The 17,539-nt window shown below is 39.6% G+C and overlaps 1 non-coding gene across 1 annotated transcript; it reads right to left on the bottom strand.

Annotated features, from left to right (window-relative positions):
- Positions 1 to 758: 758 nt before the first annotated feature.
- LOC142172347 (small nucleolar RNA R71) lies at positions 759 to 865 on the bottom strand. Its single transcript, XR_012701708.1, has one exon. It is a non-coding gene; the product is annotated as a small nucleolar RNA R71 (small nucleolar RNA).
- Positions 866 to 17,539: the final 16,674 nt, after the last annotated feature.

Genomic DNA, 17,539 nt, shown 5'->3' with positions numbered 1-17,539 from the left:
GGATTGGCAATTAATAGTGTTGGAAATAGTTTGTAGTGCTAATTCAGGAATTTATTTTTATTTTTACTTTTATTTTTGTTCTTCACTGATTTCTCCTACGTGTGCAGGCAACAAGTTAAGTCCGTGGTGTATGACATGATCTTCTTGTAGATAAGTAATACCCTACAAACCGGAATTGGAAAAATACCTGCGGCAACTGAGGAAGGAGAAAGAGTTTACCGTATGGTTCTTGGGGCAACCTTCAACCCAAGAACACATGGCTAATAACAATGACAATGAGGTAGATGTAGCTGCAAGGATAGCTGCTGAGGAAACTGTCGAAGACAATAGGGGTCGAAGATTCAATCTGAATCGACCCTTGATTGAAGACCAGTTCGAGAATGCGCTACCAAGGCCTGATAGAGCATTGGGTGACTATGCCAGACCAATCTACAATCAAGGATTGTCAAGTGTTAGACCACCTCCAATTGCAGCCAATAATTTCAAGTTGAAGCAAGGTTTGCTTCAAACCATTCAAAGCGGATGCATTTTTAGAGGGAAGATAAACGAAAATCCAAACACGCATCTGATGGACTTCAAGGAGATTATGAATACTTTTCAATATAATGGGGTGTCACAAGTATTTAAGGGCATTCCCCTTTTCACTTAAAGATGATGCGAAGCAGTGGCTTCGAAGCTTGCCAAATGGATCAATTAGAACATGGGAGGAAATGACCAGAAAATTTCTTGATAAATATTTCTCCTCAGCCAAGACGGGCAAGTTTAGAAGAGAAATTCATAACTTCTACCAGAAAGCGAATGAAACTGTTTTTGAAGCATGGGAGAGGTTTAAGGAGAAAGTTAGAAGGTGTCAACATAGCAGAATTGAACTATGGATGCAACTCTAGGATTTGTAGGATGGATTGGCACCGGCCTCGCCTAGAACTTTGAGCAATGCAGCTGGAGGCCCTTTTATGAAGAAGACTCCAGAGGAGATAGTTAAAATTCTTGATAAATTATTCAAAGATGCTAATCAGTGGCCCTCTGAGAGTATGGAAAGAAGAAAATCAATTGGTGTTCACCAAGTTTATGCTACTACATATGCGCAAGTACAACTTGATGCTATGGCTAAAGAAATACGGAAGCTAACTGTAGCTTTGATGCAAAATGTACACCACGCAACTTGTGATATATGTGGAAGAGGACACCCCACGCATGAGTGTCAAGCCTTAACTGAGGAAGTGAATGTTGTAGGAAACTATAATGCAATGGGTCAGAGGCACCCCGACTTTTCATGGAGTTCACCTGGGGGTACTGCAAATGCATGGCAACAAAACAACCCTAGATTCCAAGAACAAGGAGCTACAAGTTTTCAAAATCAGCAGAGGCAGTAGTATCACTCTCCACAGTCGAATCAATCTAGCATGGAAGATCTTATGAAGACCATCATTATCAAAACAGATGAGAGGCTTGATGCCCATGATGCAGCTATCAAATAATTGAGTACATCTTTTCGAAGACTGGAAATAAGGTTGGGCACTTAGCTACTATAATGTCGGAGAGAGCCCCAGGAACACTTCTCGCTGATACTGAGAGAAATACAAAATAAACAGTGATGGTTGTAACTTTGAGAAGTGAGCAAGTGTTGAAAGATCCCACCCCGATCCAAAATAAGGTGAACTTTGAAAAAGAAAGTGAGAAGCAGTTGAAGGGTGATGCTGATAAAAAGAATAAAGGTCGATTAAACTTAAGAAAAAGAAAGAAGAAAAATCAAGAAGGGCAGAACATGATGAGAGCAAGCATATGTCTACGCTGCCTTTTCCCCAAAAACTGAGTCGAGAAAAGCTGGACAAGCAGTTTGAGAGATTTCTAGATGTGCTGAAACAGGTTAATGTAAACCTACCATTCACATAAGTGCTCTCACAAATGCCGGCTTATGCCAAGTTCTTGAAGGAGATTCTGACAAAGAAGAGGAAAATAGAAGAGATCTCAGTGGTCAAGCTCACAGAGTATTGCAGTGCAATATTGCAAAATAAACTCCTACAAAAGTGTGAAGATCCAGGGAGTTTTACCATACCTTGCTCTTTAGGCACTACTAATTTTAATAAGTCTCTATGTGATTTTGGTGTCTCAATTAATTTAATGCCTCTATCTATTTACAGGAAACTTGAGAAGGAGATTGGAGATATAAGGTCTGAACCAATATCTTTGTAGCTGGTAGACCAAACAACTCTAATACCCGAGGGAATAGTTGAAGATGTCTTAGTTCAGATAGATAAGTTTGTATTTCCTGTGGATTTCATAGTGGTTAATATGGAAGAGAACAAGGAGGCCCCCCTCGTACTAGGAAGACCATTCCTAGCAACGGGTAGAGAAATATTAGATATACATGAGAGAAAACTCATGCTTAGAGTGGGCGAGGAGACTGTGATTTTTGAGATGGATGTAGAAACGGGGGTAAAAAGGGAGAAGCTAGATGCTAGTGTTGTGTGGAAAGTGAAGGGCGAGAAAGAGAAGAGTGCGATAAGAGAAAAAGATAAGTGTGGGGTGTATCCAAGGAAGGCCGAGAAGAATATGTTTTCATGGATGTGTGCATTAGTTCGGGCGCGAGGGATGGAGCCCAACTTCGATTCAAACCCCGACTAGATGTTCAGGGAAGTTTTTCTTACTTTTTTCTTTTTATTTGTGTGTCATAGGGACATGAAAAAATAAAGTGTGGGGTAGGGATGTATATATGTATAGAATGTATAAATGTTTGCATGTGTTTTTGTAATTCATTTGATTGAAAATTTTAAAATTTTTGATTTTTCCCGACGATGGATGTCATTCGACAAGTTTCTTGAGGGATTAAGTCGTAGAATATATATATATATATATATATATATATATATATATATATATATATATATATATATATATATATATATATATATATATATTATTTTCTTTAGGTAGTATATTAATTTCCCCTTGGTTTTTCTTTGTGCCGCGGTTCTTTTTCAGGCGTTTTATTTGAATCAGGTGTAGTTAGTCTTATTTTCTTTTTTGGAGTAGGAATTCTTGTGCTGCGATTTGAAATGAAAGCAATATCTCTTGACTGTATTATGCCCTGAGAATAGTAAGTTCTTTAGTTGTGACACTTAGGCTCAGTTTTTGACTCTTGTATAAGTATCTTAAATTGTATGGTCTTAACTTTGCTTAACTGCTTTGACTAGAGTGTCTTGATGAGTCCGATCCTGAATGAGTTATATGTCATGTGTGTGTGAAAGTTTTGTATATTCTGTGCATTACATTTGATGTCTAGAACATGCCCTGTGTGTTTGCAAAGCGAAATCGTAGTTTTATTCAGTCTTGGAAGTGATGTAGGTGTTTCTTTGTTGATCTAGTTATATGTGCTTACCCACCAAATTGTTATGTATCTTAGTTAACCCTCTTTGAGCCTATAATCTTGTTTCTTCGGCAACCACATTACAAGCCTTACCCATTTGTTTGAATTGACCATCTATTGGAACTATTTACCTCTCGTGAGAACTTAAAATTGTATGAACTTTGTAAAAGTTGAAGTGTGGGGTGGTTGGTTTGGCTTTTGAGTGGAATTATTGAACTAAGGAGAAATGTGCACTATTTTGAAAAAGAAAGAGCCACTTGAATTGAAAAAGAAAGAAATAAAATATAGGGAAAAATGTAACAATCCGGCCGGTCGTTTTGAGTATTATAACTCCGTTTCCCCATTTACTTCTCAAATTTTACTTTATAGTTTTTGTGTGAATTTTCGGGGCAATTGATTCGGGTACGGTGAGGTTTTGGAATGAATTGGAACACTTCGTTCCAAGGTTTAAAACTTAAGTTAAAATAGTGACCGGATGTCGACTTATGTGTAAATGGCCCCGAAATTTAATTCTGATGATTCCAATAGCTCCGTATGGTGATTTTGGACTTAGGAGCGTGCCCGGAAAATTATTTGGAGGTCCGTAGTGGAATTAGACTTGAAATGCCGAAAGATCGGGGGGTTGACTTCTTGATTTCGGGCTCGAAATCTGATTCTGGAAATTTGAATAGCTTCGTTATGTCATTTATGACTTGTGTGCAAAATTTGAAGTCATTCCGGATTGATTTGATATGTTTCGGCACAAGATATAGAATTTGAAAGTTCAAAGTTCATAGATTTTGATTTGAGGTGCGATTCATCGTTTTGATATTGTTTGATATGATTTGAGGCCTCGAGTAGGTCTGTGTTATGTTATTGAACTTGTTAGTATATTCGGACGGGGTCCCGAGTGGCCCGGATGAGTTTTGGACGAGGTTAGGATCATTTTTCACTTCAGGAGGAGTTGAAGTAGCTGGGCTGCTGGTGTGATCGCACCTGCGCGAAAAAGGGCTGCAGGTGTGAGCTTGCGGATGCGAGGAATTAGTCACGGAAGCGGAAAAATGCATGGTCTGGGCAGGCATCGCAGGCACGAAGAAATCATCGCGGATTCGAAGACCACAAACGCGAAGAAATCATCGCAGGTGCGAAAAAATCATCGTGGGTGCGAAGACCGCAGGCGCGAAGAAATCATCGCGGGTGCGAAGACCGCAGGTGCGAAAAAATCATCGCGAGTGCGAAGACCGCAGGCGCGAAGAAATCACCGCGGGTGCGAAGACCACAGGTGCGAAGAAATCATCGCGGATGCGAAAATCATGGACAAAATGTTAAAAACAAAGGGGGTTCCGAGTTTTGCCATTTTTGGACCTTCAAGCACGGTTTTTGGGGCAATTTTGAGAGAGAATTCAAGGGAAACTTGAGATAAATCACTTGTGATTATTTCTACTCCATAATATTGAATTATCATCGAATAATCCGGCTAGATTACATGTTTTTGAGGTGTAAATCGGGGGTTTGAACTTAGGGATTTGAAAATAAGATTTGAAGATTTGGAGATCGAGTTGAGGTCGAATTTTGGTAAAATTAGTATGGTTAGACTCGTGGTTGAATGGGCTTTCGGATTTTATAACTTTTATCGGATTCCGAGACGTGGGCGCCACAGATGATTTTTGGGGCGCAATTTCGGATTTTTGGAAAATATTAGTATTTTGATATGGAATTAATTCCTATAATTTTTGTGGGCTGAATCAAATTAATTGTGACTAGAGTCGAGCCGTTTGGAAGTTGATACGCGCAGAATAGAATTTCTAGAGCATTGCTTAGCTTGCTCGATATTGGATGTTGCTTGTTCGAGGTAAGTAACTCTTCTAATCTTGGAGCTGAGGGTATGAACCTTGAATATATGTATTTCGTAAATTGTTGGGAGGTGACGCACGTGCTAGATGACGGACGTGTGGGAGTGCACTATAGAAATTATGACATAATTATTTCTGTGAAATTGTGTAGTAAATAATCTTGGCATTTTCCATGCGGTTTTATGTGTTAATGAAATTGAGCTGAAAAGTGTATTAAAAATCATGTTGAGGCTATGTGCCAGTATTATTGGGATCCACAGAGGTCATATTATTGTGAATTATTTATTTTAAATTAAAAATTCATACTCAGTCATATTCATTTCAGTGCATATCACATTATTCATGATTTCTTACACATTTTGGCAGATGAGCATAGTGATGCATTTGTTTTAGACGGGTTATCCGGAAGGAAAATGAAACATCTTATTTATTATTGAAAAGATTTTTGGGAGAAATTTATTGTTTTCAAACTATTCATATTTTTGGCAACTTCGGCAAACGATTTGGGTTTTCACTGATGAATTTGAAAGGAAGAACTATTATTTTTGAAATCATGATTTGGCTGAGCATTTTATCTCTGAGTTACTTTTGGTATTATTTGCTTTATGTTGTTATGGACTATTGTGAACTAGTAGTTTTAGACCCGACCTTGGTAGAAGCTCGTCACTACTTTCAACCTAATGCTAGGTTTGTTACTTACTCAGTACATGGGTCGGTTGTACTGATACTACACTTCTGCACATTGCGTGCAGATGTTGGCTGTTGTTGTTGCTGTGCTCGATGGTTGCCGGATTTGAAGATGTACCCGCGTTCCTGTTGTAGCTGCCTCTTGTTCATGGTAGCCTTAGATTTATAAAAGCTCTGTTTATGTATTATTCAAACAGACTATGTATTTATTTCATTTTCGCTTTGTATACTCTATTCTTAGAAGCTCATGATTTGTACTACCAGTTCTTGGGGATTGTATAAGATTAAGATCTTTATTCACTTAAATTGCTTTAATAATTATTATTGGAATTGGATAATTGAAAGTTGGCTTACCTAGCGGGTTGGGTTAGGTTGGATTTTGGGTCGTGACAAGGTGGTATCAGAGCTCTAGGTTCATAGGTTCTACAAGTCATAAGCAAGTGTCTAGTAGAGTCTTGCGGATCGGTATGATGACGTCCATACTTATCTTCGAGAGGCTACAGGGCATTTAGGATATATACTTCCCATCTTTCTTTCCTTATCGTGCGGGATTGATTCAGCTTGGGACATAACTCTTTGAATTCCTTCCACGTATTCGTATGCGCACATAAGCGCTCGGTATCAGTTGTGCATCACCAGCTTGTGATTCCATGAATGAAATTCGAGATGAGTATTCTATGTTTTGGTGATGGGCCAATCTGGAGGACTTGAGTCCAGGTTTAGACCGCAGCTTGAGCTCTATAGCTTCAATTGTAACCTGTACAATTGGACTCATATGTCCGGTAATGAACCCACAGTGGAATTTGTGGCTCGATGAGCGGTGGTGGCTTTGTAATGAGTATGATGTAATTGCGAGATGTGTTAAGATGATTTGAATGTGACGAGAAGTGTTTCCTTGAAATGTAAAGGAAGGCCATTGAGTGCTTGGTTTTCATTTTGATGTGACGTACAATCTCGAGTGTGAATGATTTGAAGGATCTTTCACGATTGTTAAAGTTTGGGACAAATTAAATTCTCATGTCTGGTTAGTGAGTTTGGACTCAGATAGACTAAGTGATTGCATAGTAATTGTGACTGCGAAAGGGTATATCAAGATACCAATTTGAGGTTAAGCAGGTGGGTTATTCCCTGCGGAGTAATCTACGTAGGTGTATTCTTTATGATGTGAGTGGAGAGTTTCTGCCAGTGGGGCATATGTGTGGAGATTTGAATTTGAATCTGGTTGAGAAAGTTGACTTGAGCGTCAAGAAATGATTGCGAGCTTAGCTGATGATTTGGGGTATTTTTATGGTTGGCGTTGTATGAGTTTGAGAAGAAGTTTTGTTGAACTGACTGTGGCATTATGACAGTAATAGAGTATTGGTATTGTGAGTTATGGAATGTTTTAATCAATGGCTTTGAGCCAAGTGGGGGAGCCTGCTATTGATAATTTAATTTCATGATTATATGTAAAGGTTTAGTTTTGGGCTGAGGCATACTGATGGGTTAGTTATGACTTGCAAAAGTTGAGATCGGTGATGGCTCGAATAAGAAAATTTCTGGATACGGGTTATATTGCACTTATGAGTATATGAAAATCGTGGGATGAGTGAGTTATTATTTGTGAATGATGTAGTGCGCACTGAGTATGAATTTGATAGGTGGTATTAAAGTCGAGTTACTTCTTTAGGAGTTGTTGTGCTAATGGGGCACGTGTCTTTTGGCCCATTTGGGTGGTGTAATGTGGATTTGAACAAATGGGGTAATTCTCGAGAAAGTTCTAATGGATTCGAGATTTATATGTAACTATTGAGAATTTTTGGAGAATTTTTGGCGGATTTGGATGGTGTCGAGACTTGTGGCATTTTTGTATATCATTATGGATTTTATATTTTGGTATCAGGAAGGTGAATGAAACGTCCTTAGACTCAAATAAGGTATTTTCAGAGTGGATGTTTCAGTTGTGGTATTTATATGGGTAATTATGATGTGGTGAGACGCTACAGATGTTTTGGTGGTAATATTTTTGGGTTTTGTGACTTACGTGGTTTGGTCGAGTTAGAAGAATTTAGTTCTAATAGCTTGGTTATGTGCAGATGGATTTCAAAGTGATTTTGATGGTTTCTACCATGGTTGGAACCAGATATTTTCTACTGGTGTGAGAAACGTGTTGTGTATTGTGATTTCCTCTTGGAAGGAAGCAAGATAAAAGTTTCTAACTAACTGGATATGTAATTTGCTGGTGACCAGAGTTGATAATGAGATTCTTGTGCTTCTCACATGATGGCAAGATAGATGTAATGTGTTGTGCAGAAGTTAGATTTACATGTACAAGGTGGCAGTTCAGTCTTGAAGGAAGGTAACAAAGTTTGGGCAGAATGGTCATGAATTCTTAGACAACATGGGCGGTTCCAAATGTCTAGATGAATACGATTACTACTAGTTGTATGAGAAGGGTGTGTATTTCAGAAGACGCACTATGTTTAGAATTATGGATATTTCATAGGTATTGCATCATTTTTCTGGCTGATTGACTACTGATTTAAGATATTGCTATGTGGCATGAAAGAATGGGAGAAATATTCCTCTTGGGATGATCGTGTATGAGAGTTGTGTTAGACATTCAGGCGGTGGAGTTGGAATCAGAAATGGCGATTCATCTGTTCTACGGATTTGGAGACTAGGAGTTGTCAGGAGCAGATTGTTTCATGGTTGTGGACTGTGAAGTTGTGGTCAGAGCTAGCCAGATGATAGAATGTGTTATGATTCAATCATTATGGATTTTTGGAGGGATTTGTATCTGTTTGTGGGTAACCAGAGTGATTCGGGGGTCCATTGATAGGCCCAATTAGGATGTGTATTCTACACCGAGCCGGGATGGTTGGCTCCACGCTGCTATTGTTGAGGGACATGCCATTCGGTTGATGTTGAATTTATTCGTATTCTGAAATGATCTGTGAGTTACTCCTTTATGCTACAGGGAGTTGTGATTCATTGGTTATGTGCACAGATGGTGCGGTTCTATTTGAGCTTTATAGCGGAATTTGAGTGTGATGAGTATTTGGATATTGCATGATCGATTGCGTAATGATTATGTTCTTTTAGGTTTTGTGTGACATTTTTGACACTTGCCTCTCTGTGGTTATTGATTTTGAGCAGGGTGGCTCTAGGTATATATTATGGACCAACATTTGGATGGGGTCACGCATTGCAGCGGAGTTATGTTAAGGTATGAACCTTGTGTTAGAATCGGGTGATGGTTCTACGGTGTATGATAAATTTTCAGCGTTTCGTTGTGGCGGTACTTGTTAATCTGGCGGGGCAGTTCTCTCATTTGAGTCATTTTCCATGACTGGGTACATTTGAATTGTTGCATATTAGTGCACGGATGGCACGTGATGTGGCTCTGAGTTATATTGGTATGGCATGTCTGTGGAATAATTGTGTTTAGTAATATAAGGTCATTGGACCTAGAATGGGTACTATCAGGTTTAATTTTGGTATATTCAGGAGTATAATATTGAAAGTCGGCTCAGAAAGTGATTACGATTCTAGTTGGGGCGAGAGAGCTCCGTGACTTGTTGATATGGTGAGTGGTCATGAAATTTTGCGTGTTTCTTTTACTATCAACAGTGTACGAAGGTTTTGGGATGAGGTTTGGTTCGATATGGGTTTAATACTAGTATGTGGTTGGTTTTGGAGTAGTCACTGCGATCAGGAATGGTGCTACGAGCATGCGAGTTATATAATATATTGGTTGATTATATCCGTGGTTATAGTTATAGCTCGATGTAACTTGTTCGGACTTTTACGGTGTGTAAATGTAAGATTTGTATCTTTAAAAAAATTCTAAAGGTTGGAAATTAAACTCCAAGGTTTGTGGGCTAAGGTTAAATTAACAATTTTCAGTTGTATTATGTAGTCAAGCCTATGTGGAATAGGGTGACGTGGGTTCACCCCCGGGTGCGTGTGTGTTAAGATGGAACAGTGATTTGATGGCTTGAAAATAACTCTTGGCACGTTCGAGGACGAACGTATGTTTAAGTGGTGGAGAATGTAACGACCCGGCCGATCGTTTTGAGTATTACAACCCCGTTTCCCCATTTACTGCTCAAATTATACTTTACGATTGTTGTGTAAATTTCCGGGGCAATTGGTTCGGGTCCGGTGAGGTTTTGAAATGAATTGGAACACTTCGTTCCAAGATTTAAAGCTTAAGTTAAAATAGTGACCGGATGTCGACTTATATGTAAACGACCTTAGAATTTAATTCTGATTATTCCAATAGATCCGTTTGGTGATTTTAGATTTAGGAGCGTGTCTCGAAAATTATTTGGAGGTCCGTAGTGGAATTAGGCTTGAAATGCCAAAAGATGAATTTTTGGGCAGTTTGACCGGGGGGTTGACTTTTGGATATCGAGGTTGAAATCTGATTCTGAAAATTTGAATAACTTCGTTATGTCATTTATGACTTGTGTGAAAAATTTGAAGTCATTCCGGATTGATTTGATATGTTTCGGCACAAGATATAGAATTTGAAAGTTCAAAGTTCATCGATTTTGATTTGAGGTGTGATTCGTTGTTTTGATGTTGTTTGATATGATTTGAGGCCTCGAGTAGGTCCGTGTTATGTTATGTAACTTGTTTGGTATGTTCGGATGGGGTCCCGAGGGCCTCGGGTGAGTTTCGGATGCTTAACGGATCGAATTTGAATTTGTAGGAGGAGCTGAAGCAGCTGGGCTGCTGGTGTGATCGCACCTGCGCAAAAAAGGGCCGCAGGTGTGAGCTCGCGGATGCGAGGAATTAGTCACGGAAGCGGAAAAATGCATGGTCTGGGCAGGCATCGCAGGCACGAAGAAATCGTCGCGGGTGCGAAGACCACAAATGCAAAGAAATCATCGCGGGTGCAGAGACCACAGGTGCGAAGAAATCATCGCAGGTGCGAAGACCGCAGACGCGAAGAAATCATCGTGGGTGCGAAGACCACAGGCGCGAAGAAATCATCGCGGGTGCGAAGACCATGGGCACGAAGAAATCATCGCGAGTGCGAAGACTGGAGGCGCGAAGAAATCACCGCGGGTGCGAAGACCACAGATGCAAAGAAATCACCGCGGATGCGAAAATCATGGACAGAATGTTAAAAACAGAGGGGGTTCCGAGTTTTGCCATTTTTTGACCTTCAAGCACGGTGTTTGGGGAGATTTTGAGAGAGAATTCAAAGGAAACTTGATGTAAATCACTTGTGATCATTTCTAATCCATAATATTGAATTATCATCAAATAATCCGACTAGATTACAATGTTTTTGAGGTGTAAATCGGGGGTTTGATACGCGCAGAATGGAATTTCTAAAGCATTGCTTAGCTTGCTCGATATTGGATCTTGCTTGTTCGGGGTAAGTAACTCTTCTAATCTTGGAGCTGAGGGTATAAACCCTGAATATATATATTTCGTGAATTGTTGGGAGGTGACGCACATGTTAGGTGGCGTGTGGCCGTGCACTATAGAAATTGTGACATAATTATTTCTGTGAAATTGTGTAGTAAATAATCTTGGCATTTTCCATGCGGTTTTATGTGTTAATGAAATTGAGCTGAAAAGTATATTAAAAATCATGTTGAGGCTATGTGCCAGTATTATTGGGACCCACAAAGGTCATATTGTTGTGAATTATTTATTTTAAATTGAAAATTCATACTCAGTCATATTCATTTCAGTGCATATCATATCTCAGTCTCTGTTGTTATTTATTGATACATCATATCATCATTTTGGACTATTCTCATGACATTGTGAGCCCATGAGAGAGAGACTGGAGAGATTGATGACTGAGGGAGGCCGAGGGCCTGATTGTGAGGATATCTTTGGGATCGGGCTGCACGCCGCAGTAGGCCATGTTGGCTTTATATATATTATACTATTGCATGTGAGTTGGCCGTTGTCCGTGCAACACGTGAGTTGTCCGTGCAGATCCAGATATGATATTATAGCATGTGAGTTGTCCGTGCAATACGTGAGTTGTCCGTGCGGATCCAGATATGATATTATAGCACGTGAGTTGTCCGTGCAACACGTGAGTTGTCCGTGCTTTAGCGCTCGGGCTGAAGGAGCCCCTCTGGAGTCTGTACACACACCCAGTGAGCGCAGATACCTACTGAGTGCGAGTGCCGAGTGATGAGTGACTGGGAGGCATGAGAGATGGCGAGGTATGCCCGAGGGGCTGTTTACAAATGATTGTGAGGTCTGCCCGATGGGTTGTTTATGATTTTATCACTAAGTTGCATAGAATTGGCATGCACACATGACATACAGGCATAGAGATGTATTTTCCTCATACTGTATATCATCACATCATTCATGATTTCTTACACATTTTGACAGATGGGCATAATGATGGATTTGTTTTACACGTGTTATCCGGAAGGAAAATGAAACATCTTATTTATTATTGAAAAGTTTTTTCGGATAAATTTATTGTTTTCAAATTATTCATATTTTTGGCAAATTCGGCAAATGATTTGGGTTTTCACTGATGAATTTGAAAGGAAGAACTATTATTTTTGAAATCATGATTTGGATGAGCATTTTATCTCTGAGTTACTTCTAGTATTATTTGCTTTATGTTGTTATGGACTGTTGTGAACTAGTGGTTTTGGACCCGACCTTGGTAGAAGCTCGTCACTACTTTCAACCTAAGGCTAGGTTTGTTACTTACTCAGTACATGGGGTCGGTTGTACTGATACTACACTTCTGCACATTGCATGCAGATGTTAGCTACTGTTGTTGCTATGCTCGATGGTTGCGGGATTTGAAGATGTACCTGCGTTCCTGTTGTTGCTGCCTTTTGTTCATGGTAGCCTTAGATTTATAAAAGCTCTGTTTATGTATTATTCAAACAGACTATGTATTTATTTCATTTGCGCTTTGTATACTCTATTCTTAGAAGCTCATGATTTGTACTACCAGTTCTTGGGGAATGTATAAGATTAAGATATTTATTCACTTAAATTGCTTTAATAATTTTATTGGAATTGGATAATTAAAAGTTGGCTTACCTAGCGGGTTGGGTTAGGTGCCATCACGACTAGTTGGATTTTGGGTCGTGACAATGATTGTGAAAAATATTCCTTGATAGTGGTTACTTGATGTGAATGTGGAGTTATGGTTTGACATAAGTGTGGGGGGTTTTGAACGGTCAATTGTATGTATTAAAGTGCTTAGGGAGGTGTAGTCAATATATCCAAATATATCCTACCCGTCCCGCAGCCTACATTACAACCAATTAAAGTCCTACTTGATCCTTGACTAAATAAGCTCAATTAGTGGAGTAGTACGCTACGGGCAAGCTTATGGTACATTTTTTGTTGCACATGAATGTTGTTCTGAGAGTGAGTGAATTCTTCCTATCTTGAGTTCCTAATTGTTCTTAAACTTTATTGTTTTTGGAACTACTCTCTATTCTTGTGTGAGGGCACTTGATTCATGAAGGAATGGTAATGTTATTGACATCTGTGTTAGAGTAAGTGAGCAGCTTATGAAAAATGTGTGGCGTTGTTAAGTCAACTCTTGAGGCGAGGATGTTACGGTCGTGTGCTTAATCTTTTCTAATATTCTTGGTCTGATGAGTTAGGAGAGTTGTTTAAAAAGTCCATGTCTATGTAAAGTGTAGTTTGACGAGCAATAGTTTAAGTGTGGGGTGTTGATGGTAGGCTATAATCCTGTGTTTTAGTCGCTTATTTCACTCTAATTCACTGCACTTTACTTATGTTGAGCTTTAATTTGACGTGTTTTGCACTTATTGTGTGTTTTATGCCCTGTAGGAGTGATTCCGAGCTATGTAGATGTTGTGGCATGAATTCATATTATTTTGGAGCTTTGAAGTCTGAGTAAAAGCCCAAGGGTTAAGTTGGGATCGTGTTCGGGGATCAACGGATGATAATGCACTTTAAGAACGAAACGAAGAATCAAGCAGGCATACTGCGCGTTGTCCAGTAAAATGCACATAACATTTCGCTCATAAATCCGTTTGGGCTCCACAATATATCGTTCGAAAGCTACTTAAAAGGGCTACAACGTGCATGTTTTACATTTCCCAAATTCCCAACTTACCACCCAGGTGAGCGACGATCACGCACTTGGGGCAGAACAATGTGCAAAATGCGCGACCAGGTGCGCGATCGCGCATATCCTATCTTGGAAAAGTCCTATTTCGCTAAGAAAGGGTATTTTCATCCGGGATTTATTTTGGGGACGGATTAAATACCCCAAAACACTATGTTTGACACACTTTTTACATACCTTAGACCTAGGGAAGCTTAGGAGAAGAAGGAGAAGCAAGAGCACAAGGATTTCATCCTTCCTTCCTCACTCAAATCCGGGTTTGGACTGTATTTATGTTTTCCTCTATTTTTGTTTTATTTGTGAAGAACTCCTCCATGTCTATGGAGTAGAACCATTTGGGTTTTGATGGATTTAGTGTATTAATGGTTGTTTATGGATTATAATTCTGTGTTTATGTATTTTAATCGTTTTTGGAAGATTTAATTGTTGCATCTATGTTCACTTGTTCTTGTAATCGAAAGAGGTATAACTTGTGATATATTTGTACTAAGTTGTTGGTTGAGTTCATAGATTCTTCTAAGTAATCGAAAGAGGCTAGTTGAATCCTTAATTAAACCTAGTTAGGAGGAAAATCGAAAGAGGTTCTCTTAAAGACCAATCCATTACGAATTCTTGCATATCTTCACCGAGCTTAAATTGGTTCATATTGTGAGGTTAAAACTTAATCGAGAGAGGAGTTTCTACTAAACATTTGTAATGACAATTAAGTGTATTCGAGAGACTCACTTGAACATTAGAAGTGAATTATCTAGAGTTAGATTCCGAATAATTATCTTGCACCTATCCTATCAACCCATATTTTCTCTCATTGATAACTTCCTTGCTTACCTTTGTTGAGATTGTCATTAGTCAATAGTTTAGGTTCTTATTTAGTTTCAATTATTAATTGTATAAATCTCCATTTTTGATACTCCTGGATAGCAATCAAGCTACGAACTGCGAGAATACTGTTTAAATCCAATCCCTATGGAGACGATAATTATACTATATTATCTTTGACTAACGAGCACAATTTAAGTGTGTGTTTTGCGCTCGTCAAGTCTCGGATGCATTTTCCTTGAAGCACTTTGGTTCGAGCATTATCCCTTTTACGTGAGAGTTTCTATAAGTATTTGCGCAGGTTTACTTTTTGCGTCCTTTAGTGTATGTCTTCGGGTGCATTTTTTCTCGAAGGCATTTTGATTCTGGGTACATATTCTTCCGAAACCAACCCTTTAACGTGAGGATTTTCATAAGAGAGGGCCCTCTTATGTTTACGGTACTCTTGAAGAGGACGTCTCCTATTCATTACGGCACTAACATTTAAAGTACTTGTTTAACTTTCAAATGACAAAGTTAGTTCATCATTCAAACAAGAAACGCGATAAAAATAAAAGGATTTCATTTCATATAATTCCTTCTATTTTCAAAAGTACACAAGCATTATTATGCTAAAAAGAAATTTCCATTACTTGTGGCTATCTTGTATAACTTGTTTCTATGGGGCTGGTTGTGCAGTCCCTGGTCCCGATGATGAATTTGGTTTCCAGATTTTTGTTTCCCGATTGACGTGGCAGTCAATGTTGTCATATCCTCATATCATTCCCCCCAGTGTTCGAATGCGAAGAATGCAAATTAGAACACTGGAAGTTTTGTGCTGAGTTAAGGATTATCTAGCAATCCTCTAGTGGTTTGTGCTCGTGAACGGTCGGGTAACCTCTGTTCGGTAGCAAACTTAACTTCCTAGTGGGAATTTGCTATCAAGCCAAAGATTATCTAACCGTCCCCGAGTGGAAGCTTGTTTGTTTGCCTTGCTATCAAAGGTTTTATTGTTGCTGTCTTCGTCGTATGCTTTCTATCGCTGCTTCAATAAAAACCTTAGCAGAAATACCCAATTGTGAAAAAACCTGAACTAAAGGGAAATGAGTGAAACACATACTTTCCGCTTGAATAATGTTCATCATCAATAATATCTTTTCAGGTGTGCCACGTTCTAGTTCCTAGGCAACTTGTCTCCATTCTGGTTCTCCAACTCATATGAACCTTTCCCAGTGATAGCTGAAATTTGGTAGGGACCTTCCTATATTGGACCTAGCTTCCCTGCGTTGAGCTCCTGGGTATTTTGGGTTACTTTCCTCAGAACCAAATCTCCTACTTTGAAATAAAGGAGGTTGGCTCTTCGATTATAATATCGCTCCATTCTCTGCTTTTGAGTTGCCATTCTTACCCGCGCCAAGTCCATGCGTTCCTCTAGCAGTTCCAAGTTGATTAACATTGCTTCATTGTTCGATTCTTCATCTGCCCAAAAATATCTCAAAGTGGGTTCACCCACTTCCATCGGGATTAGGGCTTCAGCACCGTACACAAGGAAAAAAGGAATTTCTCTTGTGCCTGATTTGGCCGTTGTTCGGTAGGCCCATAGAACTCCGGGAAATTATTTGGGCCATTTGCCTTTTGTTGCTTCCAACATTTTCTTGAGGTTTTGAATTATCACTTTATTTGTTCACTCCGCTTGACCATTTGCGCTCGGATGATAAAGAGAAGATGTGATCCTCTTTATCTTCAAATCTTCGAGGAACTTTGTAACTTTTGCACCGATAAACTGTGGCCCATTTTTGCATGCTATCTCTTTTGGTATTCCGAACCTGCAAATTATATTGGAAACCGACCACTTCGTGTTCTCCGATCTTCTGATAAGGACCTGCTTCCACCCATTTAGAAAAATAGTCAGTTAGAATTAAAAGAAACCTTACCTTTCCGGGAGCCGGTGGCAGCGGTCCAACGATGTCCATCCCCCATTTCATGAATGGCCATGGGGACAGAACCGAATGTAAGGGTTCTGCCGGTTAGTGTACTAGTGGTGCATAGCGTTGGCACTTATCACATTTTCGTCTGAAGTCTTTGACGTCTTGTTCCATGCGAGGCCAGTAATATCCTGCTCGTACCAACTTCAGCACCAAAGAATCTGTGCCCGAGTGACTGCAGCATATCCCTTCGTGGACTTCTCTCATGACATAATTAGCTTATGACGCTCCTAAGCACGGGGCCAGCGGGCATTGGAAGGAATTTCTATATAATTGGCCTCTCTTGTAGCTATAATGTGCAGCTTTGGCGTGTAACGCCCGTGATGCTTTGGGATCTTCAGGCAACTTCCCGTGCTCGAGATAGTCGATTATTTGATTTCTCCAATCCCAAACAAGACTAGTCGAATTTAACTCATAGTAACCATCAGTATGCAGGACTGAGTTCATCAGTTGTACTACCGTCCCAGACTCTGCCCCCTTTATTTCCATCGATGATCCTAAGTTTGCTAATGCGTCCGCTTCTACGTTATTCTCCCTCAGTATATGAGTAATTGACCACTCCCGGAATCGTTCCAAAAGAGCATGGACCTTTACCACGTATTGATGCACACGTTCTTCTTTGGTATCAAAGATATTGTAGACCTGATTTACCACCAACTGCGAGTCATATTTGATTTCGATAACCTCGAAATTAAGTCCCCGGGCCAATTCGAGCCCTGCAATCAAAGCTTCATACTCTGCTTCATTGTTAGTTAAAGAGATCGTTCTG

The sequence above is a fragment of the Nicotiana tabacum genome, chromosome 17 (assembly GCF_000715075.1).
Source record: "Nicotiana tabacum cultivar K326 chromosome 17, ASM71507v2, whole genome shotgun sequence".
NCBI classification, from domain to species: domain Eukaryota; kingdom Viridiplantae; phylum Streptophyta; class Magnoliopsida; order Solanales; family Solanaceae; genus Nicotiana; species Nicotiana tabacum.
This window is presented reverse-complemented; position numbering and strand designations above follow the sequence as displayed.